This window comes from Podarcis cretensis (assembly GCF_951804945.1).
Source record: "Podarcis cretensis genome assembly, chromosome: 12".
NCBI lineage: Eukaryota > Metazoa > Chordata > Lepidosauria > Squamata > Lacertidae > Podarcis > Podarcis cretensis.
The window spans coordinates 13736709-13764235 of NC_137181.1; the positions used below are offsets into that span (position 1 = coordinate 13736709).

Genomic DNA, 27527 nt, shown 5'->3' on the forward strand with positions numbered 1-27527 from the left:
CTGCCGCCACGCCGCCGCCGCACGATTTCTGTTCTCATCCTGAAGCAAAGTTCTTAACCTGAAGCTCTATTTCTGGGTTAGCGGAATCTGTAACCTGAAGCGTATGTAACCCGAGGTACCACTGTATAAATCCACCACTAATGCTAATAGGACAACAGGGTCATTACCTATTGAAACTCTTTTTGGTATTGTTGTTATTGTTGCTGCTGTTACTCACTCACTCACTCACTCTGGTTTTTAAAAAGATGTAAGTTCCTTAGGGTGGGCTTGGCATCAGTTTTCATTTAAAGGTAAATCTATGTTATTTGGATGGCTTGAAACTACAGAGGTACCTTGGTTTAAGAACAATTTGGTTTACAAACTCCGCAAAACTGGAAAATAGTGTCTTGGTTTGAGAACTTTACCTCGGTCTGAGAACATAATCCGAATGGTGGAAGGGCACCAATGGCAGGAGGCCTCATTAGGGAAAGTGTGCCTCGGTTTAAGAACGGTTTCGGTTTAAGAACGGACTTCTGGAACGGATTAAGTTCGTAAACCGAGGTACCACTATATGCGTGAACCGAAATGTGCACATCCTTTGAAATACTCACTTCTCTCGATTTCACAATGCAGTTCTGCAACCAAGTAATGCATGTAAAAAGGCATGCAACAGGATAAATATCAGTAAAAAATAAAAATGCCTTATATTAGGGAAAACTGCTTGAAGAAAAATGTATATTAGGAGAAATTTGCACTCAAGTATTATTAGTTTTCATGAGAACTGTTTAAAAAAACCCCACAATTTTATGTGAAAATGTAGAGAACTGAACTTAAGACTGAAAAAACAAGAAACCAGAATTGACAGATTTGCCAATCCCTAGTGTATGAACATAGGTAAAAAAGGTAAAGGTAAGGGACCCCTGGATGGTTAAGTCCAGTCCAAGGCGACTATGGGGTTGCAGCGCTCACCTTGTTTCAGGCCGAGGTAGCCGGCATTTGTCCACAGACAGCTTTCCGGGTCATGACTAAATCGCTTCTGGCACAACGGAACACCGTGACATAAGCCAGAGCTCATGGAAATGCCATTTATCTTCCTGCTGCAGCGGTACCTATTTATCTACTTGCACTGGCATGCTTTTGAATTGCTAGATTGGCAGAAGCTGGGACAGAGCAACGGGAGCTCACTCCATCACAGGGATTTGAACCACAAACTTTTCGATCTGCAAGCCCAAGAGGCTTAGTGGTTTAGACAACAGCGCCACCCATGTCCCTGTATGAGCATAACAATAAAATTTAGTATAGGTCCCCTGGATTTCAGCATAGAAATCCAGAAGTACAGGTCTTTGCACATTTAGCCATCCCCCTCCTTCTAGAAACACAGGACTACATATCCTCTCCATCTCCCTCTTTCCTTTAAAGTTGCTCTCTTTTGAGTTGCAGCTGTGAGTGGGAGCAACTAGAAGCATCACCGAAACAGGAGTGGGCAAGCAACTTTAATTAAACACCACTAGGCTGGAGTGCTGGGTTTTGTTATTCATGGGGCTTTATATTATGCATTTTCATTTCGCCTACGAAGAAATAAGGTGCACGCAAAAATAGAGGGAAAGAACATTGAAGGTTATGAACCAAGCCAATTAAAACCAAAGTGAGGAAATTCAGACATTTAAAAAACTAACAAGTACTTTTCATCTTTAAAGTGCTCTATGAGCTCTAGCTAATTATGCCTGGTCATGTTTCCTACCAGGGTGGAGAAATGCTGTCTTAAAGCAAGGGCAGCTTAAGCACATTTTTGCTGCTTCTGATATCCCAGGACAATGGCTCCCAAACTCCCTTCAATCTCACGTTTTCGTTTTTCGTATTCAAGGGGCAGATTGGAGGCTGAAGGTGGAAAAAAGGAAGCCAAATAATTGTAGTAAAATCAGGAAATTTTGATTCACCCCTTTTCTTGGAATGCTAGTAACAGCAATGCATCATTCCTTAGAAAAATTGCTGATCCATTAGTACTCCAAAATCCACAAATACTTCAAAATTGGGGTGGACTTGAATGATGGAGCAAACCTTGTTTCCATACAACTGGACTACTGCTTGGACTGCTGCAATGCGTTTTATGTGGGGCTACCTTTGAAGGTGACCCGGAAACTACAACTAATCCAGAATGCGGCAGCTAGATTGGTGACTGGGGGCGGCCGCCGAGACCATATAACACCGGTCTTGAAAGACCTACATTGGCTCCCAGTACGTTTCCGAGCACAATTCAAAGTGTTGGTACTGACCTTTAAAGCCCTAAATGGCCTCAGCCCAGTATACCTGAAGGAGCGTCTCCACCCCCATCGTTCTACCCAGATACTGAGGTCCAACGCCGAGGGCCTTCTGGTGGTTCTCTCACTGCGAGAAGCCAAGTTACAGGGAACCAGGCAGAGGGCCTTCTTGGTAGTGGCACCCACCCTGTGGAACGCCCTCCTACCATATGTCAAAGAGAACAACAACTACCAGACTTTTAGAAGACATTTGAAGGCAGCCCTGTTTAGGGAAGCTTTTAGTGTTTGATGGACTACTGTATTTTAATGTTTTGTTGGAAGCCGCCCAGAGTGGCTGGGGAAACCCAGCCAGATGGGCGGGGTATAAATAATAAATAATTATTATTATACGGTCTGCATCTTATGACAACTTCAATTCATAATTTTTTTTCTTGAATGCCCCACTTTCTCCTTCCCCCTTGCGTTACTTAACATGCAGCCTGATGAAGAATTATGGAGAACTTGAACACTGGCTCACTGTTTTGGAACTTTGTACTTGATCCTAAGCAAGGAATTGCTCAACTCTGTGCAAGGGCAAAACTAAGCTTTATTCCACCTGGGTCAAAGACCCAGTTTGGCACACTCCCATGCGCATTTGTGTACAGGCACACATAGGCTGGTGCCTCAGTGGCTGCCCTCAGGTGGCTTCACCCAGGGCAAAAAACCCCCCGGCTAGACCCACCTCTCTGTAGCTATGGCTGTGCTGTGTTTTAGATTTTGTTTCTTACAGCTTCAGCGCAGCTTTATTTTGTTTGTTTGTCGGTGAGCTCATACATGATGCAAACAATTGCATTCCTCTGTTTTCTGTTCCTTGCACCTGGAAACATCGTCCCTATTTGAAAGGTTGCTAACGGTGCTTGCCAGTTGCATTTGGCCTATCTAATGCTTGAGAGCTCAGGTGCCTTTTCCCCCTTGAACTGAAGTCTGTGCTAAGAGAAGGCCCATTTTGTCTTCCTTTTTACCCTGTTTCCTTTTTGCGGGGGAGTGGGGTTGGAAGAAAGAGAATCGCAGCTTGCTTTAGACCAACTTTCTCCAAGCTCGCTGTGCAAAAATGTTGGTTCAGTTGCACAGCAGTCTTGACTCCATCATTTTTTTAAAAAATAATGACCTCATAACAGTAGTATGTGGCCTCGTATTGACATTTGGAATGCATATAGGAGCATGCTGTTTATTGGATCGAGCTATCCACAATTGTACTGCTCTGACCTTGAATTTTTCAATTGCATTTAAGTGCTCTAAGGAAGGCATGGGGAGAGGACTTCTGGCCCTCCAGATGCTGCTGAACTACAACTCCCATCAGGCCCAGAAAGCATGCCTAATGGCCAGGGATGATGGGAGTTGTAGCTCAACATCTGGAGGGCCAAAAGTTCCTCACACCTGCTCTAAAGCAACTATTTGGATATGGGCATCTCTAAGAGGACATCTCTAAGAGGATAAATCGGGTGGCGCTGTGGGTTAAACCACAGAGCCTAGGACTTGACAATCAGAAGGTCAGCAGTTCGAACAGGGTGAGTTCCTGTTGCTTGGTCCCTGCTCCTGCCAACCTAGCAGTTCAAAAGCACGTCAAAGTGCAAGTAGATAAATAGGTACCGCTGCAGCGGGAAGGTAAACGGCGTTTCCGTGTGCTGCTCCGGTTCACCAGAAGCAGCTTAGTCATGCTGGCTACTGGACCCAATAAAGCGAGATGAGCGCCGCAACCCCAGAGTCGGCCACCACTGGACCTAGTGGTCAGGGGTCCCTTCACCTTTTACCTTTAAGAGGATAAGTAGAGTGTTGGTAGCCAATTGGTGGCATGGTTGCCCCAAGTAGCAGGAATCCTGGAAATTTGCAGCATTCCTAAGTAGGACGACACCCCTTCCCCCAGGCCTAGGGGATAGCTGAGTGTGTGTGTGTGTGTGTGTGTGTGTGTGTGTGTGAGAGAGAGAGAGAGAGAGAGAGAGAGAGAGAGAGAGACTTGCTGTAGGTATACCATGAAGTATGTGCTAGAGAGATACTGTCTCTTATTTGACTTGGGGAATGTTTGCTAGAAAATCTTTGGTCAACACTGCTGTGGCAACTAGTGTAGTACAATGGAGCAAAACTGGAGGTGTGAGCTAAGGGGTTCCTGGTTCAAACTTCCATCACACAACTGTACGTGCATGCATTGAAGAGGAGTGGGATTGTGGCAGCAGCTGTAATCTATCCTTATTCATTTAAAGTTCTGATATGAGGTTCTGTGCATACAGCAGGGCATGCACAGGGCTCTTGCTGCTAAGTGTTTGGGAACTGGGGAGAAAACCCGGTTCCTGACCTCCATTTTTAGGGCTGGAGTGCAATGCCCAGTGCTACTGCCCAGCTAACTGGAACATTGCCCAAACCTGAATTTTGTTTCGGAGCTGTCATGAGATGTTAGCAACGCTGAGGACCAGAACCTTGCTGTTAAAATGTAAATAGAAATCATTAGGATGGCTGTTTCTGCATCTAGTAGCAGATTATATGAACAGAATGCTCATGGTACCAAGCATATTGCTACTTCCTCATGATGGATGCTTGATGCAAGACTGATATAACCTGCTCTGTTCACTTTTGCACTGAATAAGCTGTGGGATAGGATCTTCCTCTTCACCGCCTCCTCAATCCCCTCCCTGTTGGCAAAATATTCTTGCACCCCAGCCCAGTCTCCGAATGTTGCGGGATTTCAGGAGTCCCGGGGCTTATGCAGGGTTGGCGTTTCCTTTTGGGAATAGGGCACAGGGGAGACTGCAGTGTCTTTGTGATGTATAGTGTATTTACACACATCATATTTTTTGCTCTATAAGATGCACCAAACCACAAGACGCACCTAGTTGTTGGAGGATGAAAACAAGAAAAAAAAAATATTCTGAATCTCAGAAGCCAGAACAGCAAGAGGGATCGCTACGCAGTGAAAGCAACAATCCTTCTTGCTGTTCTGGCTTCTGTGATAGCTGAACATTCACTCCATAAGACGCACACACATTTCCCCTTACTTTTTAGAAGGGAAAAAGTGAGTCTTATAGAGCAAAAAATACAGTGTATACAACCTGAGGCTACGATGGAGGGGTTCACAGCATTAACACCCCGAGAGGGTCTTGTTTCATGGTTTCAGCCTTGGATTCAAACAGAAATCAAACATCACGCTCTGTCTCTCTCACTTTCCAGTCTGTAGCTTTTTCTCTAGGTTGTATCACAGCCAACTCTGTTCTCCCTCCCAGGTTTTGTCCTAAAGGTAAAGGTAAAGGTACCCCTGCCCATATGGGCCAGTCTTGACAGACTCTGGGGTTGTGCGCCCATCTCACTTAAGAGGCCAGGGGCCAGCGCTGTCCGGAGACACTTCCGGGTCACGTGGCCAGCGTGACATCGCTGCTCTGGCCAGAGCCAGAGCCAGAGCCAGAGCCGCACACGGAAACGCCGTTTACCTTCCCGCTGGTAAGCAGTCCCTATTTATCTACTTGCACCCGGAGGTGCTTTCGAACTGCTAGGTTGGCAGGCGCTGGGACCGAGCAGCGGGAGCGCACCCCGCCGCAGGGATTCGAACCGCCGACCTTTCGATCGGCAAGCCCTAGGCGCTGAGGCTTTAACCCACAGCGCCACCTGCGTCCCTCTTGTCTAAAAATTGGAGGAGGGACCCCACTCCATTTCCGGTCTGGCCCAGAGCCCCCTTTCCTTTGCTCTCTTAATGGCCTATCACCCAGGCGATTACCTCAACGCAGGGAGCTGGCCTGGCTTTATATTTTAACACTTCCTAGGATTATAGGTGTCAGGCACCCACAAACTCATAACAATATAATGCACTATAAAGTCTACCCCAGCCCCCTTAAATGCCTGTGTTGCACTTAGTCTGGCGTAGTAAATTATTCAGCAAATATTTTGCTTTTCAAATTTACCCTGCATATCAAAAGGATGTGTTTAACTGATAAAAGCCTAACAGCTCCTTTGGAGTCAATTATCAGTGATGTACAAAGTATTTTCCAAATTACTACATGAGCCATAATGCATCCGAGGGATGCCTCTAATCTCTCTGTTGTTGGAAATCCACTTTGAATTCAATTGCCTAAATATGGATTGACCAGGGTGATAGCTTGCTCTGTAAATGGGCAGGATGTGCTCGTACCGAAATGCACAATCAAATAGGGGGCCATATTGTGTTATTCTGTGCTGTTATGGTCTATTAGGTAAATATTATCTTCCTTGTGGATTTGTTGTAGCTATACTGTATACACAGTTACCCGATAAGCCATATGGTCTTTCAGATAAATAAAATGTGTTTCTGGAAATTAGAAAGCGATGCAGCCCCAAAGCTGAATTGATCTCCTTAAGCCATAATGGCTCCAAGGAAGCCATTGGTGTAAAATACAATAGAAGAAGAAGAAGAAGAAGAAACTCAACCCAACATTGCTATGCATTTTTACATGACCCTAAAATAGGTGTTTTTATCGTTCATCTGCTCCCAGTGAACAGATCACTAGCACACTGAGGGTTTGAACAGCATTAAGGTATTTGAAGAATAGTTTAATTTTATTTAATAGCTTTATTACAGGGCTTGCAGAACTGTGGCGTGATACATTGGAGTGGAAAGTACGGTATTGTTGCTTTACTAAAAGATAAAAAATGTGTAGGTTGTACCCAACTAAGTTATACGCAGAGTAGACCCATTGAAATTAAGCTAGTCGTATTCATTGATTTCAGTGGGTCTACTCTGAGTACATGGTCGTAACCAGTATTTATGTTGGGAGGGCAGGGCTCCCACCTAATCTGTTCCAGAACCGAGCTACCGAGCTGCCAGTTGCGTTCCTTGAATGCGCCACAACATCACCCAAGCATTTCAGTTTCCAATATTCTGATTATTCCTACATTTAGTTAAATATTATTATTTAATTTATTTGATGCTGGGGGTGGGGGTGGGCAGCTGCCCCCCTGGCTGCCCCCATGTCTGAGTATGACCAACGCTTAATGCAACTCTGTGTTAGGATAAATTTTGTTGTTGTTTAGTCGTTTAGTCGTGTCCGACTCTTCGTGACCCCATGGACCAGAGCACGCCAGGCACTTCTGTTTTCCACTGCCTCCCGCAGTTTAGTCAAACTCATGCTGATAGCTTCGAGAACACTATCCAACCATCTCGTCCTGTCGTCCCTTTCTCCTTGTGCCCTCCATCTTTCTCAACATCAGGGTCTTTTCCAGGGAGTCTTCTCTTCTCATGAGGTGGTCAAAGTATTGGAGCCTCAGCTTCACAATCTGTCCTTCCAGTGAGCACTCAGGGCTTATTTCCTTAAGAATGGATAGGTTTGATCTTCTTACAGTCCATGGGACTCTCAAGAGTCTCCTCCAGCACCATAATTCAAAAGCATCAATTCTTCGGTGATTAGCCTTCTTTATGGTCCAGCTCTCACTTCCATACATCACTACTGGGAAAACCATAGCTTTTACTATATGGACCTTTGTTGGCAAGGTGATGTCTCTACTTTTTAAGATGCTGTCTAGGTTTGTCTAAATAAATTAGATACCTCTTATAAATCAAGTTACATAAGCCTCATTATGGGGAGTAATTTATTCTATGAAGTTGCTTTTAGACCACATCGGACGGTTTGCTCACTGAGTCTGCTGTCATCCACCTCGGCTGCCACAGGATCTCAGACAAGAGAAAGATATTTTCCATTTCCCACTATTTTATTATTTTGAAAACCACCACCACACACAGGGGATTGAACCTGCGGGCTTCTGGGTGCAAATAAGTGCTCTGCTGCTGAGCTATGTTCTTTCTCCAGCTAATGTTCCTTCTTCTTATGAGGAGGAGCAAAGGGCAATGTATATCATCAAAGCCCTGCTCTTTTACAAGTGGAATACTTCTTGGCTTCGTTCTGGTTTCTGTGATATTGCCAGGTATTGACCTGGTACATTCACCTTAAAGACACTATATATATATATATATATATATATATATATATATATATATATGAGAGAAAGTTCTCCAGTGCTCTCTTTTGGGGATTTTGAAGGAATCATGCAATGCAGGTAGTAGTTCTGACTATGGATTAATTTTAGAAGCTGCAGAAGGGAAAATGTTCCCCAACCCTGTCCTAAGGAATACAGTGGTACTTTGGGTTACATACGCTTCAGGTTACATACGCTTCAGGTTACATCCGCTAACCCAGAAATAGTACCTCAGGTTAAGAACTTTGCTTCAGGATGAGAACAGAAATCATGCGGCGGCAGCGGGAGGCCCCATTAGCTAAAGTGGTGCTTCAGGTTAAGAACAGTTTCAGGTTAAGAACAGACCTCCGGAATGAATTACAGTGGTACCTCAGGTTACATACGCTTCAGGTTACAGACTCCGCTAACCCAGAAATAGTGCTTCAGGTTAAGAACTTTGCTTCAGGATGAGAACAGAAATCGTTCTCTGGTGGCGCGGCAGCAGCAGGAGGCCCCATTAGCTTAAGTGGTGCTTCAGCTTAAGAACAGTTTCAGATTAAGAACGGACCTCCGGAACGAATTAAGTGCTTAACCCGAGGTACCACTGTACTTGTTTATTTCAAGTACATCTTCGAATCCCAGAATTGTAGAGTTGGAAGGGACGACGAGGATCATCTAGTAGTCCAAGCCCGTGCAATGCAGGAATATTTTGCCTAACATGGGGCTCAAACCCACGATCCTGAGATTAAGAGTCTCATGCACTGCCGAGTGAGCTATCCCAGACTTACCTTGTTACATACATTTTCCTTGAAGGGTATGGACTCTATTGGGCAGGGGGTGGTGGGATTTTTTTTTTTAACAGGGTGTGTGTTGGGGTGCTTAGGGCAGGGGTAGATAGATGGAATTGTTCTCTTATTTTGCAGAGGCAGAAAAAAAGATAGGGTAGTTATCTCAATGAAGAAAATCTTTCCTACTTTTGAATAATGTCTTTCCAGATATTCTGTTCTCTGGTCCACATCATGTTCTTGATATCTCTGTTATAATTTATATGCACTAAACAAAAGCACTCAAGAACATATTAGTACTCTTCTTGTTCAGTTGGTGCTGAACTTCCTAGGAGTATTCATTATCTTGAGTTGTTGTTTTTTTAATTAGGCAACAGGCTGTTTAATTGACAGGAAACCCTTAAATTCTCCCTCTCTGTATTTCAGAGGTATAAAAGAAGTTTCCTTAAACCTATAAGAAAATTGCAATTTGTAGATGTGTCGCAAGAACTCCACCAGACAGAAAGGGATTACATTTTTTAGTATACAACTGGGAACTCCAATGTCAGAATTTCCTTTATTAAAGTAGTATGAATACTTCTTAATGACCAAGAGATTTTTTTATATATATAAAAAAGAAGTATTATCATGATCCATGTGATTAGAATAACCCATTTTGCAGTGCTTGGGAATGTAAGTGGGTGCCTGAGAAGTGTATCAAAGAGTCCAAAAATTCCAAAAATAAATAATCAGGCCCAAACTAACCACCCATCATTTTAAAGTCTGGGCCTAGGTCTGCAAAGCCTCAGAAAGTAGGTCTGTAGAGCCAGACTCAAATGGCCCACCTCTTCATCCCCATTGCACTGTGTGCGGGTGTGTATATGTATACACACCATGGTATCACCGTGGCCACGCCACAGGTGGTTTTAGGGTAGTGTGGCCCATTCAGCCACACTGGGGGCACTGCAACAACGGTGTAGAATGGAGCCACGAGAAGAGTGTGTGAGCGCCGAATTTTAGCGTTGTCCAGGGCGTTGCTGAAATTTGAGCGCCCACTGGCCACGCCGTTCTGTAATGGAGGCTATGTACGCCCTTTCGAAGCACATTCTTTCTCTCAAAGGATCCTGGGCACTTTAGTTTGCCCCTCCATAGAGTTGCCCCTCCATCGCCGAAGAATTGATGCTTTTGAATTCTGGTGCTGGAGGAGACTCTTGAGAGTCCCATGGACTGCAAGAAGATCAAACCTCTCCATTCTGAAGGAAATCAGCCCTGAGTGCTCACTGGAAGGACAGATTGTGAAGCTAAGGCTCCAGTACTTTGGCCACCTCATGAGAAGAGAAGACTCCCTGGAGAAGACCCTGATGTTGGGAAAGATGGAGGGCACAAGGAGAAGGGGGCGACAGAGGACGAGATGGTTGGACAGTGTTTTCGAGGTTACCAGCATGAGTCTGACCAAGCTGCGGGGGGCAGTGGAGGACAGGAGTGCCTGGCGTTCTCTGGTCCATGGGGTCACGAAGAGTCGGACACGACTAAACGACTAAACAACATAGAGTTACAATTTCCAGCAACCCTTGACAAATTGCAGTGCCCAGAATTCTTTGGGAAGGAAATGTGCTTCAAGTGTGCTTTAAAGGTATAGTGCACATGGAGCCGCAGACTGAGGGTGACAGACTGAGGGTGCTTACAAAGGCACCCAGTTTGTGGCTAGGCTGAAATTTGTACTACGGATTTCTAGGTCATGCTCTTAATGAGTTCATTTAGATGGGGGACCTCAGGCTGGGGGTTGGTGGTGAGCAAATGCAGCCTCCCAGGTCTCCCTACCTGGCCCTCAGCCTGCTTTCCAGACAACACACCTTCCTGAGCCTCACAACATTGCTTTGCACCCTCCTAAAGTGTTTTTTATGGGACGCAGGTGGCGCTGTGGGTTAAAGCCTCAGCGCCTAGGACTTGCCGATCGAAAGGTCGGCGGTTCGAATCCCTGCGGCGGGGTGCGCTCCCGCTGCTCGGTCCCAGCGCCTGCCAACCTAGCAGTTCGAAAGCACCTCCGGGTGCAAGTAGATAAATAGGGACCGCTTACCAGCGGGAAGGTAAACGGCGTTTCCGTGTGGGGCTCTGGCTCTGGCTCTGGCCAGAGCAGCGATGTCACGCTGGCCACGTGACCCGGAAGTGTCTCCGGACAGCGCTGGCCCCTGGCCTCTTAAGTGAGATGGGCGCAAAACCCCAGAGTCTGTCAAGACTGGCCCGTACGGGCAGGGGTACCTTTACCTTTAAAGTGTTTTTACTGGAATGCGTCCTTGATCTATGATTATACCTCTGTTTTCCTGCAGGGAGGGATGTGTGAGTGTGAAGGAACAAGCCTGTTGTGCAAAGGTAAGTTTCATATTTATAGCTCTGTTTACTTTTGACTGTGGTCCTGCCCTCAACTGATATTTGGCCCCCAGAAGGGAATGTCACCCCCAGACTCAGAAAGGCTCCCCAACACCCCTGATTTAGAAATACAGTGGTACCTCGGGTTAAGAACTTAATTCGTTCTGGAGGTCCGTTCTTAACCTGAAACTGTTCTTAACCTGAGGTACCACTTTAGCTAAAGGGGCCTCCAGCTGGCGCCGCACAATTTCTGTTCTCATCCTGAAGCAAAGTTCTTAACCCAAGATACTATTTCTGGGTTAGCAGAGTCTGTAACCTGAAGCGTCTGTAACCTGAGGTACCACTGTAGAAGAGAGGCCCTACACTATAGAACAAGGCAGCCTGAACTCTTTGTGCATTTTGTTTGCCAGACATGCTCACCAGTCTCCTTTGTCTGTCCCCGCTATGTTGATAGTGCTCAGCTAGGCACTTCTTTTAATGTTTTCCTCTCCCTCCCTCCCCCCTTCAGTTTCAAAGGTGTCTTTGTGCACGTATGGCTAAATTAATTTCTGTGACACACATTGCTGAAATGTAAACATGGTGCCACTTTGATTTCCCATGAAGATAGAACACATGCTGTTTCAGAAAAGAACATGCAAGATTGCAGGGAATTGTGGAAATCAAATGCTAATTACGAGTCCAGATGGGGGAAGATGGAGGGAAAGAAGAAAATAAAAGGAAGAGAAACAAAAGATGAAGAGAAGGACAAATCTCCTTTCCCGACTATTCTGTGCAACTGTCAGTCATTTCTGAATATCCAAAAGAAAGTCATCATCAGTAGAGGGGTTATTCCATTAGGAAAAAACCCCACTCCTGTGCCACATAAAATTATACTTCAGCATTACTTAAATAAGGGCCACCATGTTTCCTTTTATTTAAGTCTGCTCTTTGCTTCACAAGGGATCCAGGTGTTCTGCTTGGCAAGAGACACATCCAAATAACGGTTGACTTCCTTATTTATGTATGCATTTATTTATTGGTAGGGGAGCACCCATTGCAATTTCTCCACCTCAGTAGCCCTTGGTGCAACCTTAAATCTGTGTTTTGCTCAGTGCAGCCTGGTCTGGTTAAGGCTAAACAACAACAACCATTTTTCCATCTTCTCACAATCTTCATGTTGTTTGGCTTTGTCCAGTAGTGGCCGTGACCTTGGAGCAGGTGGGGCCAGAGCTAATGAGAGGTGGAGTCTATTAATTCCAGTTTTGCCCCTGTCATCTTCCCTGCTGAGTTCTACAAGGGCAACAACACTGGGAGGAGGAGGAGGAGGAGAAGGACGATTGTTCTTATTGTTGATAAGCAGTGCCACCACTGCAGTGGACCGGCAGTTAGTAGGAGGGCAAGCCCAGAGCATATGGCAGCAATCTAATCTGAATGTCACCAGAGCATGGGCCAGCTACTTCTAGTCCAGGACAAGAAGAGTTAAGCCTGCCTTGAACAGGATTAGGTTTCAAGCACTGACTTAAGGTGATGGGTTTGTGGGTGGGCACCAAACACACACAACACACTAAGCTCCCCCTTCTCCATTTCATTATGCTTTGTTACTCTCAGTGAGTTGGAGAAAAGTCTGGGTTGGGAACCCAGCTAACCTGGGGTTCTGAATAGCTCTGGGGAGTCCCCAGAAGGCTTGTGTATGTTTGGCGCCATGTCGTCTGGGATGGCAAACCATGGGCAACATTCTCTATGGTTTGCTTCAAACAAGCCAGCTTCAAAGCATGAGTTATGAAGCTGGCTTGTGAAACTAATCATGGTTAGTGTTATCTGAAGTTCACCTTGTCATCTAAGCCAGCAGCTATGGTTAACGAAAACCAGAAAGATCAGCTGTGTGGGGATAGGAAGGAGTTTGAGTCTGGAGCTTCCTGCTGCATGGTTTATAGCATGATGTTGCAAACATATAGCAAAAGCACATGTGCAGGAAAGAGGTTAAAGAGCCTTTTCCTCTGCTTTAGCTGGCGTGGTTATGACTTAATGGGCAGAGACATCAAACCATTGCTGAAAGCAAGATATCGTTTCTGTTAAATAATAGCCTTGCCTATAAAGACAGGAACCTTTACAGCTGTGTGGCTTGATTGGGAAAGATCTGGAGTGCGGTATATTCTGTAGTCTTTTTGTTGTTGTTGAAAAAAAATAATTCTTGAGCATCTAGCTAGTGTTGCCAAGTTGATTTCTGTATGGACAAAGAAAGAAACATAGTGGAGATTTGAAGTTTTAATTCATATGCCCTTGATGATAATTCCCCATCAAACAATCCAGATTCCCCCCCTTTAGTTGATGCTACATTCAGCAAAGGCATTTTGTAATTGTGGGGGAAAGATCACCTCATTAAAACAAAAAAGCACTCTGCTTAATTCCGAGCTGCTTCCTTTAAGCAAAACTATTGTGCCTGATGGCTGGGAGCCTTGATTGCATCTCTTCAGAGGGGAACACCCTGATTTTGAACTACATCCTGGGTCTCCTCCCTTCCCTGCCCCCCCCTTGTCTTTTTCCTGATTTGCAAGTCAAAGAGTTGAGGTATATTCTTGCTTGAAATGGGTTTACTTGTTTCTCAATGGTAGGTGATTCTCCTACCCCCACCCCAAGGGACTGTAGCTAAACCTCCCCTCCCCCCTCTGCCTGCTTTTTTCTCTTCAGAAATGCTGCAAAGTTTTGCTGATCACATACTCCTCAGTTCTTGAGCTCCACCCCCCTTCAAACTCCTGTGGAGAGAGAGATTGCGGTGAGAGTTATTCCTCCTGACCCCTCCTGAGCTCCCATTGAGCTAAAGGTCAGGGGTCATTTTCTCAGACTCCCCATAGAGGAGCAAACCAAAGGTCATTGCTTTAACTCACTCCAAGTGGGATGTGATGATGATGGTCTCTCTCTTCCTCTCTCTTCTCTCTGTCTCTCTCTCTGTATGTGTGTTTGTTTGTTGCAGTATTAGTGTTGTGTTTTGCTGTTATTGCAAACCTGCAGCTATTGAAACAGGTATGCAACAAGACAAACATGAGAGAAGATGCCAAAAATAAAAATGGCACGTTCTGAAAACAATAAAGCCATTCCTACAAACCCTTAAAAAACACACGAACTCATCGTTACAGATGTACAATTAATGCCCCATGAACGACTGGGTCAAAACTCAGAGCTAGCCTTGTTAATTCAGTAGGTTCAGTAAATACAGACTGGGCAATGTTCATCTGAGAACGGAGAAGCCATATTCCTTTTTATGTCCCTCTGATGTCTTCCATTCTAAACAACAAATTCATAGCCAGCCCCCCTCCTTCGTTTCTTCAAATGGATGGCTTGGCCTTTTCTGTGTCTTACAAAGGGAGTTGTTATGGGGCTATGTCTTCTCTCCGCCCCCCCCCCCCCCGGATTATATTTGCTTCCCATTCAGCAAACTTGTGAGTCTCATGCTGTCCCACGAAGAAATTTTTCTGGCTTCCCTTGGCATGAATGGTTTTGCTTTTTTTAAGAAACTTCCTATGAAGGAAGACTCATCATCACCATCATCAAAGGTCTTCCCATTTCGGAGCACCCCTCCTTTCAGGAATAATAATTGCCAAACTATTTCCCCCTCCTCTTTGCCTTCATATGTAAAGGGAAGAAACGAAGGAAAAGAGGCTGGTATTCCTTGATTTCTTTGGAATGTCTGAGTGCGGGCCAGCCATTATTTCCCAGTCTGGATTCCTCTCCAGAAGGAGGGTACGGAGGCTTATTTCCTCTGATCCCCTCCATACCAAAGAGAATGGACAGGCTCTGTCAATGCCATGGCTGCCTCTGAGGCTGCTCCTTCTCCTTGACCTGTCTCTCTTCCACACACATATATGTGAAGAGATCTCTTGGGCCTCTCCCCAGTCCTGAATAAATAGAGAGAGAGAGAGAGGAACTAATCACAGGGCATTAATTACCTGAGGAGGGCCCCTTCTCTCTTTTTCTCAGAAGGACACAATGACTAAAAGGGAGAGAGGCCTTTGTTCCTTCCGTGAAGGAAGCCTGTCCTCATTTTGACAGAAGCAACCAAGGCAGTCTACTTGGGCTGTGGAGAGAGATTGTGGTGGCAAATAGGTTAAAATATGGTATTTGGCCTGACTGCAATGGTCAAAAGAAATGTTCTGCTTGACTAGAACGAGAGCAGGGGAATCAGTCACATTTCATAGTATAACAGCTTAATTCCTGTTTATTTTTGATCTACAGAACTGTGTCTACAGAGAAATTAATATGGTATAACACAGCAACCATTTTAGGCACGTCCAATATGTGCATGACGCAAACATGCACGCATGTGTATCACACTGAACCCAGAAGTCAACCAAAAACATCACAAAAAAGAGGCAGAATGGGTTGGGGCAGGGGCAGAACAGGTTGTTTGTGTATAATCGGAACATCCATTGAGAAAGCCTGCAATTTCTTGCAGGTGCACAATGACACGGAACACAACCCCTGTGCAAACAGGGAGTTGCCTGTGTGGATTTGGCTAACTGTAGTATTATAAAAGAACATTTTGGCCCTTTTTTCACCTTCACTGCATAAGTTGACTGATTGACCTAGTTCGCACACCATGGTAAACCACAGTTAATGGTTTGCCATGAATACACCAGACTGAACTGCTTTGCTGCTTCCTACTTGCAGTGGGAGGAAACAAAACATGGCCCCTAGCTTAGCGTTCTGTCCAAATCAGGGATCATGGTTTGTTTCATGCCAGCAAACCATGATCTGTAGCCAAGGTTTGGTCTTTGTTTACTGACCGTAGTTAATAAGAGTGAAACAAACCATGATCCCTAGTTTGGAAATAATGCTAAGACCGTAATTTGCTTCTGCCTAGCTTGAACTGGAGCAAAGTGGAAGTAATACACTCATGCATGATAAACCATGGTTTGTCCCCTCCAAATAAGTGGGCCTATCTATGGAGGCCATAAAATAGGGATTTTTAGGAGGGGCATTGTGTCAGGAGAATGATTTATGCAGGTGAGTGCTAGATAGACATGAGGCGGAAGGGAATATCAGAGACCAGAAGATTGCAGTAGTTGAGGCGAGTGATGATCAAGGTTGGAGAGGGAGAGAAGTGCTATAGTTTTACAATACTGCAAAGCAACATAACCTGGGAATGGATCGAATATGGAGAGCAAAGTGCAGAACGGAGGCATCAAGGGTGTGCATCTGTTGAGCAGAATGGTAATGTCAATTCAATGGTAATGTCAATTCAAAGTAGGAGCCCTAGTAAACTATGCGAATAGTGCAACATGGTGGTAAGTAGGCGCAGCAAGACTGGTAGTATAAACACCCATAGAGAGGAGCAATTGATTTCTGCAGAGAATGAGCTGCCCCTAGTGGCTATTGAGTCCAAATTCCATAGTCTCAAACTTGCTAATGATTTTCAGTTCAGTAGCTGGCTTGTTCCCCGGGCTCAGTTTGAATACCTAGAAGTAAGTAGCTCTCAGAAAATACATCACAAATCTTCATAGATCATTATAAGTGTTCAGGACTGTAAAGTCCTATAAACGGCGGCTCTTAAAGCTACATACAGTTCAGGGAAGTGTGTGTGTCTGTGCTTGCAGAACAATATTATGAAATGCAGAATCGGTAGGCATTTTACATTGCAATGAATTCACATATTTTGAGTGCCGTGGTAGGTATTTGTGTCTGTGCATTGCATGACGTCTTGAACAAATCACAGAAGAGGCCTTTCCCCCCCCACACTAATCATGTTTTAGTTAAGTTATTGTCACACAATTGTTTGTTCAGAATTATGCTGCGAGTTTTATCCATTGTTGAGATTCTTTTCTTCTTCTCTGGAATGGAAAGTACAAATCCACTTTTAAAATGCTGAGATCTTTTGACTTCTCCCAGAAAACTTTTTTTTTTTTATCAGTCTAAGAGGATAAGAAATTCATTAGCTTAAGTTGTATGATTCTACCATCTCATTAGAGAACTGTGTGCTTTTCAGTTTGAGGATGTCTCCCAGCTCTACATTGAAGCTGTCAAAGTTAAGGATGAAGGTATGGGACCACTTAACCATCCTATGAGGCAATTTCTTATTTTTAACTATGCAGACCAAAGGGTTCATTAGATTAGCTTAATGAATAGTTATGGGCCTGATGTACACTCCTCCCCCTCCATTCATTACTGTCTAATTGCAACCAAAATACACAATTGCCAAAAAGAACCACCCCAAGAAAAGAAATAAAATGTAAATTTCAGTTTATTGACAGTAATTATGTTTTCAGAGCCACAGTTCTTAAGTTTTCTTTCATAACCAGGTAACACAAACATTTTGATTTGAATGTCAACACCTCAGACCTGTAAGAGTTCTAAACAGTTGAAAAACATGTACATCCATACACAAACCAGTAATTATTTTTACACAGACCTGGAATGATTACATCCAGAATCTTCCATTCTGCTTGCAGTATTATGAAGTACTTGGTAATTTATTTTAATTTCTAGCATCTGAAAAGTCGCTACTGGAAAAGCAGATTTTTTATAAAATGCATAGATGAACACACACACACACACACACACACACACACACACACACACACATATACACGTGTGTGTTCATTCCAGTTGTGCTTTGACAATCTTCACAGTTTTGGTCAATTTATGTATCATCTGGAAAGTTCAGAATAGGGCAATTGGCCCCAAAATACATTCTGAAGCATCCTTAGTAAATCTTCTTTCACTCATGGAGAGAAACAGAGGCACTCAGGTGGAATTTCTCTGAGATTTCTCAGCTGTGGGCCAAGGCATCACCAGAGATAACCTCTCGTATCTTTCCTTCAAGTGGTAATGTTAAGGTAAAGATGAATGATTGCTTTTCATTTCCCCCTAAAGATATGAAGTCGAAGATAATGCCCGCTGGCAAGATTTATATAACTATATTATTGTACAGCACATGTGTTTATGTGGAACATTGTGGGTACCCTTCCTGTCTAAAAAACGATTTCAGATATTCTCTGTTGTATTATTCTAATTTTCTTAGATAAGATAAAAATGTGTTATACAGAAACATGTTTCTGGTGGAATAAATCTTTAATCACCATCTAGGGCTGGCTTCTGGCAACTCTCTGTGTCTCTCTCCTCCCTTTGCAGCCAAGCACTTATAGTGGACAGGTGACAAAGAGCGCTTCCTTTCTTAAGGTAAAGTAAAGGGACCCCATACCATTTGGTCCAGTCGTGACCGACTCTGGGGTTGTGGCGCTCATCTCACTTTATTGGCCGAGCGAGCCGGCGTACAGCTGGTCATGTGGCCAACATGACTACCGCTTCTGGCGAACCAGAGCAGCGCACGGAAACACAGTTTACATTCCCGCTGGAGTGGTACCTATTTATTTACTTGCACTTTGACATGCTTTCGAACTGCTAGGTTGGCAGGAGCAGGGACCGAGCAACGGGAGCACACCCCGTCACGGGGATTCGAACCGCCGACCTTCTGATCGGCAAGTCCTAGGCTCTGTTGTTTAACCCACAGTGCCACCCGCATCCCTTTCCTTTCTTATACCAACACAACTATTGAAGGTGCGTGCCATGGAAAGGCTGGACGTAGAGGAATGGGGGGTGAAACCAGCTGGTGAACCACCAAGGGAAGAGGGCTGAAAGTCTGGGGAGTGGTGGTGGGACAATGATGAGTGGTCACAGGGAAGAGGAGGTGTCAGGAGCTGAAGAGGTAACACGGCATAATGAGCTGGGGAAGTGTCTGGCAGAGAGAAGTCCAGAATTGGAGGCAGAAGCTGAAGCAAGGGAGGAGGGAGGGAGGCCAAGAGGCAGAGAAGAGACATAGGTGTCTTCCCCCTGCTGCTGCTGCTGCAGCAAGCTCCCCTCCCCTCTGGTCTCCCAGAACCAGAAGAGGCATGAAAAGGGCAGAGGACAGGTTGGCTTCATGTAGGCACAGTCTCCAATTGCTTGGGATAAACCCTGGAAAAGGAGGGGACTTAGCCTGCTGAGGGGAGGCAGGGACTTTCATTCTCTGCAGTTGGTTCAAGACCAACCGGGGATGAGCTGCTGTGCATATTAGGCCTGACACTCTGCCAAGTCTGCACAGATCATGTTCTTGCTAATAAAGAGTGCACACTTCCACAGTGTCATTTACTGCTAGTTCCTGACAATGCAGGAACTTGGCATGCTAGGCATGGGAAACCTGTGGCCTTCTGTATGTTGTTGAACTTCAGCTTCCATTGCCCCTGATCATCCACCATTCACAGGGCCGGATTTAGGTTTGATGAGGCCCTAAGCTACTGAAGCTGTCCTTTGTCAACAACAAATTGTCACTGTTTTTTGTGTTGCATATATGCTATATGGTAATTTATGGGCCTAATAGGTATCTAAAGCCATTTGCACATAACAAATAGGAGCCAACACAACGCAATACACGGTTGCTGTATGTAGGTTTTGTTTTATTTGTTTTTTATCTTATATTTTAGAAATGTACATCCAGTTTCTTTTCCTTTAATTTTTTTTGGGGCCCCCAAGAGAGTGGGGCCCGAAGCTATAGCTTGTTTAGCTTATACGTAAATCCGGTACTGACCTTGCAGGTTGGGAGTAGTGGCCCAACAACACTTGAAGGGATGCTGGTTCAATACTCCACTATAAGTTATTGAACCTTCCTAAAGAAAATACCATATTTTTCAGTGTATAAGACTATATTATTTCCTCAATTTTTGAAGTTTAAAATAAGGGGTCATCTTATACAGGGATAGTGCATAGTGCATTTTCTTCATTTTGAGCCCCCCCAAATAGGTGGCTTATACATGGGGGCATCTTATACACGGAAAAATATGGTAATCAGTATCCTGTTTGTAAACATTTTCCGGCATCCTTACCAGCTATGAAATACAGTAGAGTGGTGTCTGCGAAGACTCAGGCGGTTTTAAAATTGTAAGTTCTGCTCAAGTGAGTATGATACTGTTTCTGATCTCCATTTGTTTCCATACGCCCATAGACAATTTATTTTCTTTGTTCTCAACTATGTGATTTCAGGACAAACATCACATCACATGATGCTCAGTAAACTATTAGCATCCCAAGGAGAATACCACTAAAATTGTAATTACCGCAGCAGTTTGTATTAAAGAATCAAAACAGCAAAGCATTTCAAAAGCAGATCTCTGATTTTTAATGTGTTGTGTTTTAGATTGCAAAAGCATAGCTATTTTGATATCACAATGGAGGGGAACAACTAGTCACAATTAACTAAGCTCTTAAGAAACGTATGGCACCTTTTGTATTTCCACCCCACCCCAAATGATTATATCTGTAGTTTTGTGGCTAAGCATAAACACATTATAAAATACTGAAAATCATTCAGCAAGCAGTGATGGAGGAATAAATGTGAAAGTTTGGCAATGCAATCCTAAATATGTCTCCTCAAAATTATGTCCCACAGAGTTAACTAGGGCTTACTGCCAGGTAAATGGATCTAGGATTGCAGCCTAAAAGTCTGTAAAATGCATTGTTTTATCATAATGAAAAGCATTTTGACCAATGATATTGTGATGAGCTCCGTATGAAAGTGATAGTACACTGGAATAGTCTAAAGATACTTAATTGATGCACTGGGCTAACAATTTGGAAGAATGGAGAATTTTTTCAAGTCCACAATTTTGCATTTCATTTCATTCTACGTTTCAGCAAAAAATGGCTTCAGACCTTTTCCCCTTCAGCATGCTAGTGAAAATTCCAATAGCACACATTAGTTTAAAAACTAGGCTTATGACAGAATAACCAGTTGGCTGACAACATTTCAGCCTGGTGCTCTCCATTCTGATTGGTTACATTGTATAAGGAAGGCTGACGCTGGATTGGCCGGCTTTGCAGCTGTTGCTATGACTCTGCTGTTGCTAGGATCGCTGCTGTCTCCAAGCCCTGCAGGAAACATGTAATGAATTATGGATGGTTGATTTTCTCAGAGAGGCCTGATCTGTAATGCAGATGAGCTTCAAAGACCCCCTTTTCTTCTGGGTTCTTAAAAAACACACACACACCCGAGTTTTAAATCAGAATCTGGCATTTGCAGTAGTCCCTAGTCACAGTAGTAACTACTGAATACTGATGTTAATTCTCATGCAAAACTAAGGCCAAAAGGTCACTATCTGCTATTTGTTCAGGAAAACCTTGTAGGATTTGCACTGAACGCGGAGACCGCTGGGGTATTTTCTTTTTAATTATTATTATTATTATTATTATTATTATCATCATTCATATTATCATTATTATTGCTGCTGCAGAAAAAAGCAGCATATGGTACAGAGCTCAGAAGAGGAGCCGTTAGAAATAAATGCCATTCTGTATATGGTAATATTATTCTCAGCAGGGGTTCCAAGACTAGGTTGCGGACTAGTTAACAGAATTCCCGCTTCCTCTGTTGCCTTTGTCAACAAAATTGTTGCCCAAATGTGACCCCAGGATGTTCACAGCATGCACTTTGATCTAGAGTATCAGTAGCTTTTCCATGGGCTAGAAGTGCTAATTCAGTGACTGTTATAAAGCATACAGAATGCCTATTGCTTGGCAAGTAAAATGCCATCTCTGATGCGCCAGACATAAACCGTGGTATCGGCTTAAAGTTTGGGGGTGTGGGGAATGCTGCTTAAACTGGGAGGGAGGACATTTGAAATCAGAGGCCATTTGAAATCCTATCCTCACTGTGGCCAACCAGATGAGGATGATAATGATGATTTATTAAATTTGTATACCACCCTTCATCTGAAGATCTTGGGGCATTTCACAAAAAAGGCCTGTTGGAAACCCACAAACAGGAGCTGAGTGCAATATCACTTTCCCTCTCTGTGGTTTCCAGGAACCATGGAGGCAGAGCAAGAACCATCATGGCTGGTAGTCATCAATAGTTTCCTCCTCCATGAATTTGTCCAATCCTCTTTTAAAGCCATCAAAGATGGTTGCCATCACTGCTCCCTTATGGGAGCAAGTCCCATAGTTGTAACTAGGTTGTACAAGAAGAAGTGCATCTTAAACTCTATTTAGGAGGAGATATATATAGGATCATGGGACGCAGGTGGCGCTGTGGGTTAAACCACAGAGCCTAGGACTTGCTGATCAGAAGGTCGGCGGTTCGAATCCCTGCGATGGGGTGAGCTCCCGTTGCTTGGTCCCAGCTCCTGCCAACCTAGCAGTTTGAAAGCACATCAAGTGCAAGTAGATAAATAGGTACCACTCCAGCTGGAAGGTAAACGGCATTTGAGTGTGCTGCTCTGGTTCACCAGAAGTGGCTTAGTCATGCTGGCCACATGACCTAGAAGCTCTACGCCGGCTCCCTCGGCCAATAAAGCAAGATGAGCGCCGCAACCCCAGAGTCGGTCACGACTGGACCTAATGGTCACGGGTCCCTTTACCTTTACCTATATACAGGATCACAGTGTTCATTTCACTGACATTACTGTGAGGCAGGAGAGAGTTGCAGTGAGATAATGTTTTCATTACTCTAAACCTTTGCTCTTACCCGTTTATAATACTTTGCACTTACGTAGTGCTTTTGGGTGTTCATATGCACAATAGTGAACTTAGGTGAGGAGTGCTGACAGGATTGGAGCCAAATGAACAAACAAGGCAGTAATGGCATGCTCCGGAAATTAACAAAAAATGTAATGATATTTGGGGTGGGAATTGAAGTTGGCAACGACCCTGCCACCATAAAACACTGAATGAAAATGGAGCTTGCTCTGTAAACACACAAATGTTGACTGCCTATTGGAAAAGAGGAAAAAATGGAGGCAAGGCTAGCAGTCACTCTTTGCTGCACTTTCAGGTTGCATTTATTACCTTACAACAACCCTGTAAGATAGCTCCATATTTACCCCTTATGAAGCTTGTTGATGCTGGAGAGAGAAGTTTGGAAGAGAGATTAATTACTCTCTCATAGCAGATTTAGCACAATGACAGTTGCTCGTTGCTCCAAGCACATTAAAACTTATATTTACATCTGACCTCACCCACCTTCAAAAAAACATTCCCCACTTAGCTTTACAAATAAGTGAAAATTTTACTCAGTTTTCAGAAGTTACAGCAAACAACCCTCCAAACTGTTGGCATATAAAAATATAGACGAAAAAAAGTTCCAAATGACTTAAAAAGAAATAATTTGCAGGAGAATTATGCAGTCTTAAAGATGCAGGCAGTAAAAATCTTCTTTTGGAGAGATTCTGGGCTTTCCGCATGCTCCAGGAAGTTGGGGGGGAGGGAAGAAGCAGAGGCTGCTGGGAGCCAGCTGGCCCCCTCCCATGGTAAGGAGTTCAGGGCTTCAGGCACACAGGTGTGAGTCAGTAACTGTATATAACAACAGCTGAAAGCCGCTCGGTTGAGTACTCCGCCTTTGAGTAGAGCTTCTTGCAACACTGAATTGAATGAGAAGACTTCTGCAGGTAAGGGACCATCATACACACACCAGAATTTCCTTACCCCAAACTGGATTGCGGTGCAAAAGCCTCATAGGGAAGGCCTTCCCAGGTAGAACTTAAAGCTACTGAGCTATATGTCTAAGAAATGTCTGCGGCATACCTTCCAATATCAAATGCAGAAAAAAAGACATTCGTTTTATATTAAATATGGGAAGCAACCCAACCATGTTAGATAGTTTCTTCAGTATAACCAGGTACTGTATCCCACCAATTATTTTTTTAAGATGGGAGCATCTGTACTGTATAGCATATTCAGCCTCATTCCTGAAAGACAAGGAGTATTCTGAATTCTAAAATCCTGTATACATTAATGGTTATGAGATCCAATTGCCAGGTAAGGCAGACTGAATTTTGCCAACAGCCAAATAAGAGACAGTTGGTAGAAAAGCTCTACTATTAACCAAGAAGTAAATTGCACAGCTGTTGAGACGTATCTAATAAACGGGTGCAATTGGAAGGTATTGACTTAAACATATTGGGGATATTTATGCACAAATGATACGAAATTATCCATTTACACTAGATGTTAATACTTTTGTACGTATAGGCACAGTTTTCTTTCAGAGTCCCAGCCCAAGCTGAACTGTTGGATACCTTTGACACTCTTTATTGTGCACAGTATAAGATATGTTACGGCAGCTCAAACTACTATTGCCTTATGTGGTTAATCTTGAGAAAGGTCATAGGTTGTGGCAATTGGCTGAAGGCAGAACAGATGGGAAGTTCAATATCAAGGCCCCATATCCAGGCTGGAGCTCATCTCCCTGTATCAGCCTGTGGAGAAAACAAGTCTCCACGACAACGCATTGGGTTTGTGGGCTATTGCAACGAGTGGCTTTCAAAGCAGATCCCACAAATTCATGGAGGGTAAGGTTGTCAATGGCTTTTTGTCTTGATGGCTGTGAACTACCTGCAGTGACAGAGGCAGTATACCTCTAATACCAGCTACTGATAATAACGAGTAAAGGGAATACTATTGTGTTTGTGTGAGCCAGTGTGGTGTAGTGGTTAAGAGCGGTAGTCTGGGGAACTGGGTTCGCGTCTCCACTCCTCCACATGCAGCTGCTGGGTGACCTTGGGCCAGTCACACTTCTTTGAAGTCTCTCAGCCTCACTCACCTCACAGAGTGTTTGTTATGGGGGAGGAAGGGGAAGGAGAATGTTAGCCGCTTTGAGACTCCTTAGCCGCTTTGAGACTCCTTAAAGGGAGTGAAAGGCGGGATATCAAATCCAAACTCCTCCTCTTCTTCTTCTTCTTCTTCTTCTTCTTCTTGCTTGTGGAGGCATCTGGGTAGTCGCTGTGAAAGCAGGATGCTAGACTAGATGGGCCTTTAGTCTGTTCCAGCAGGGATCTTCTTATGATCTTATGAAATGATGATGCCTCAAGAGACGTATATGTGAAACAAGTAAAACTGATCTAATACTATGCAACTCTTCCTTCAAACTGATTTCGAATTTGGTTTTAGTTCTCTGTTGGCACGTCTTCCTTTGAGGTGTTTGAAATTCCTGATTGAAGACGCTGTATGGCATACTTTCAGTTTTGGTTCTGAGGTTGGTGAGTACATCGCAAAGGGTGTAGAACAACATCAGCCTCCTCAGAACATTCTTCACTTCCTTGTTCCTGTTGTGTCCTTAGATTGCCAGTATTGTTAAATGTTTGTGTGGTCTGGTTACTATATGCAGTTGATATTTCTGTGTTGTTGTCGGTAACGATCTTTAAATTCTTGGAAGTGCATTATATAATTCTCCCCCCTTCCCAATTGGTGTGAGTGGTTTCGTGGTCTGTTTCCACACTTTGAAGGGCCACCCTTGGGCTGCTGTATACAATAAAACTCAACATTTTGGGTATATAACTGCAATATTTGTATACTTATCTAGGAATAAGCCCCATTGAACATAATGGGATTTAATTCTGAGTAAAGATGCATAGGGTTGCGCTACAATCCTAAATACTTACTAGAAAGTAAGTCCCACAGAACTCAGAGGAACTTCTGGGTAAATTTGCAAATTATTGTGTTTTAAGGCTACAATACTATACACACTTACCTGGGAGTAAGCCTTGGTGAACTCATTGAAACTTGTGTCTGGTTAGACATGCGTACAATTGCAATATGGTGTTACTGTTGATTTTTCCTTTAACTTTTTGCAAACCAGCTTTGCTCTTTGAGTGAGGCACTGCAAGTATAGCCTCATTTTTAGTTGCATCTGTTTTTTAAACACCTTTGGGTTTATTGATAATTTTATTTCTCACCTGCCAAGTACACATTTTTCTTTATTCATTTTCACCTTTCCTTTCTTAAAATCCATCACAAACTTGTTTTAGCCTGTCATTATGTAATTATCTGAACTTCTGTCATATCAGGTTTGTTTGCTTGTTTATGAAATTTGCATACCGCCCTATACCTGCAGGTCTCATCCATCTGCTAAGTTGCCTTGGACACTATTTTAGTATGACAGAATTTATTTATTTATTAAAAACCAAATAAGATGAACCCCTGCCATATGACACCATCAAGATTCTCAACAGTTCTTTGGCTAACTGTTGGCTAGACTTCCTTGAGCTGAAGATTCCCAAATTCCAATCTTGTAAATATCTGTCAGCTAAAATGTACATCGTGCGTATACTGAGTATGCTCAGCCTGGAGCTTTGCCATCCAGATGACTCTGCCAAATTCCCTCGCTGATGCTGAAAGACGGACACCAAGTAGGTAGGTTCATCTGAAACTCTGTGCATGCCCCAGAGCTGTGTGTGTGGTTTGGCTTTTCTCTGAGCAATAAGTGCAGCATTACGGAAAAGCTCCTGTGTTGTAAGCCAAGATTGATTCCGGCATGTGCCAATCATGAGCTGTATTTGGCAAGAATTGCCAAATAGATATTCAGGAGCCCAGTGCTATAATTAATGCCACCAACACTATTAATTTGATCATATATTCCTGACATCTCCAGATAGGGGCTCTCCAGGATTTTGCCCCTCTTTCATATTTCAACTTCTTTCCAGCCTTTCTATACATTATGACATTATGGGTTCAGTTATGTTATCTGGTCTCTGCCAGGCTTGTTGACTCCAACTCTAGATTGTCCTACTCTGTAGTTCTTTCACCATGACTGTCACCTTCATCCTCCCCGCCCCCCATGAGTTGGTTATCTTAAAATTTTATCACTTGCCGCTAGAAGCTTCTGTGTTGCATTGATTACAATTGGTTAGTTCTGGGTTAATTTTTCCTTTTCTTTTTCTTTGGACTACTGCTCTAGCAACCTGGGCCTTGAAACACATTTTTGTAATCGATATCAGCATCACACCGATCTTCTGGGTATGTTTCTATTAAATTAACTATTTGTACAGAATTTGAATTAGTCACGCCCTGTAGACTCAGTAGAGATTGTGCATCAAAATCTACTACCTAGAATTCCTTAGAAGTCATATCCAAGGTATGGTTCCATGTTACCAATGTAGCATTTGAATTTTCACCTGGTTCAGCTTGTAAATTACAATGTGATATAATTTTTTGGAAGACATTAGATTTGTCAGTGCCCAGAGTCAGTCTACTGTTTGGGGATCATTCATGAGAAAACCCACGTGCTTCTTTTAGAGATGAATAATTCAGTATACCAATTAAGAAATCTTGTACTGTAGGTTTTATCTGCTTCTGGCAATGCAATTGTATTTCTGCTTTGGAAGGCCGGCCCTACCATGAGACACGGTGCAGCCTCAGGTGGCAAATGTTGAGTGATGGATAGTAGACAGAGCTGTGTGCCTGCTTTGTATGCTGTAAGCTATCTTGTTGCCCTTAA

At 43.6% G+C, this 27527-nt stretch overlaps 1 long non-coding RNA gene across 5 annotated transcripts in view; it reads left to right on the forward strand.

Annotated features, from left to right (window-relative positions):
* Positions 1 to 27527, forward strand: part of LOC307199324 — a 138416-nt gene that overhangs the window by 3674 nt on the left and 107215 nt on the right. For all 5 annotated transcript variants that reach the window (XR_013831869.1, XR_013831870.1, XR_013831871.1 and 2 more), the window contains exon 2: positions 11275 to 11317. This is a non-coding gene — a long non-coding RNA (uncharacterized lncRNA). The remainder of the gene's footprint in view (positions 1 to 11274; positions 11318 to 27527) is intronic.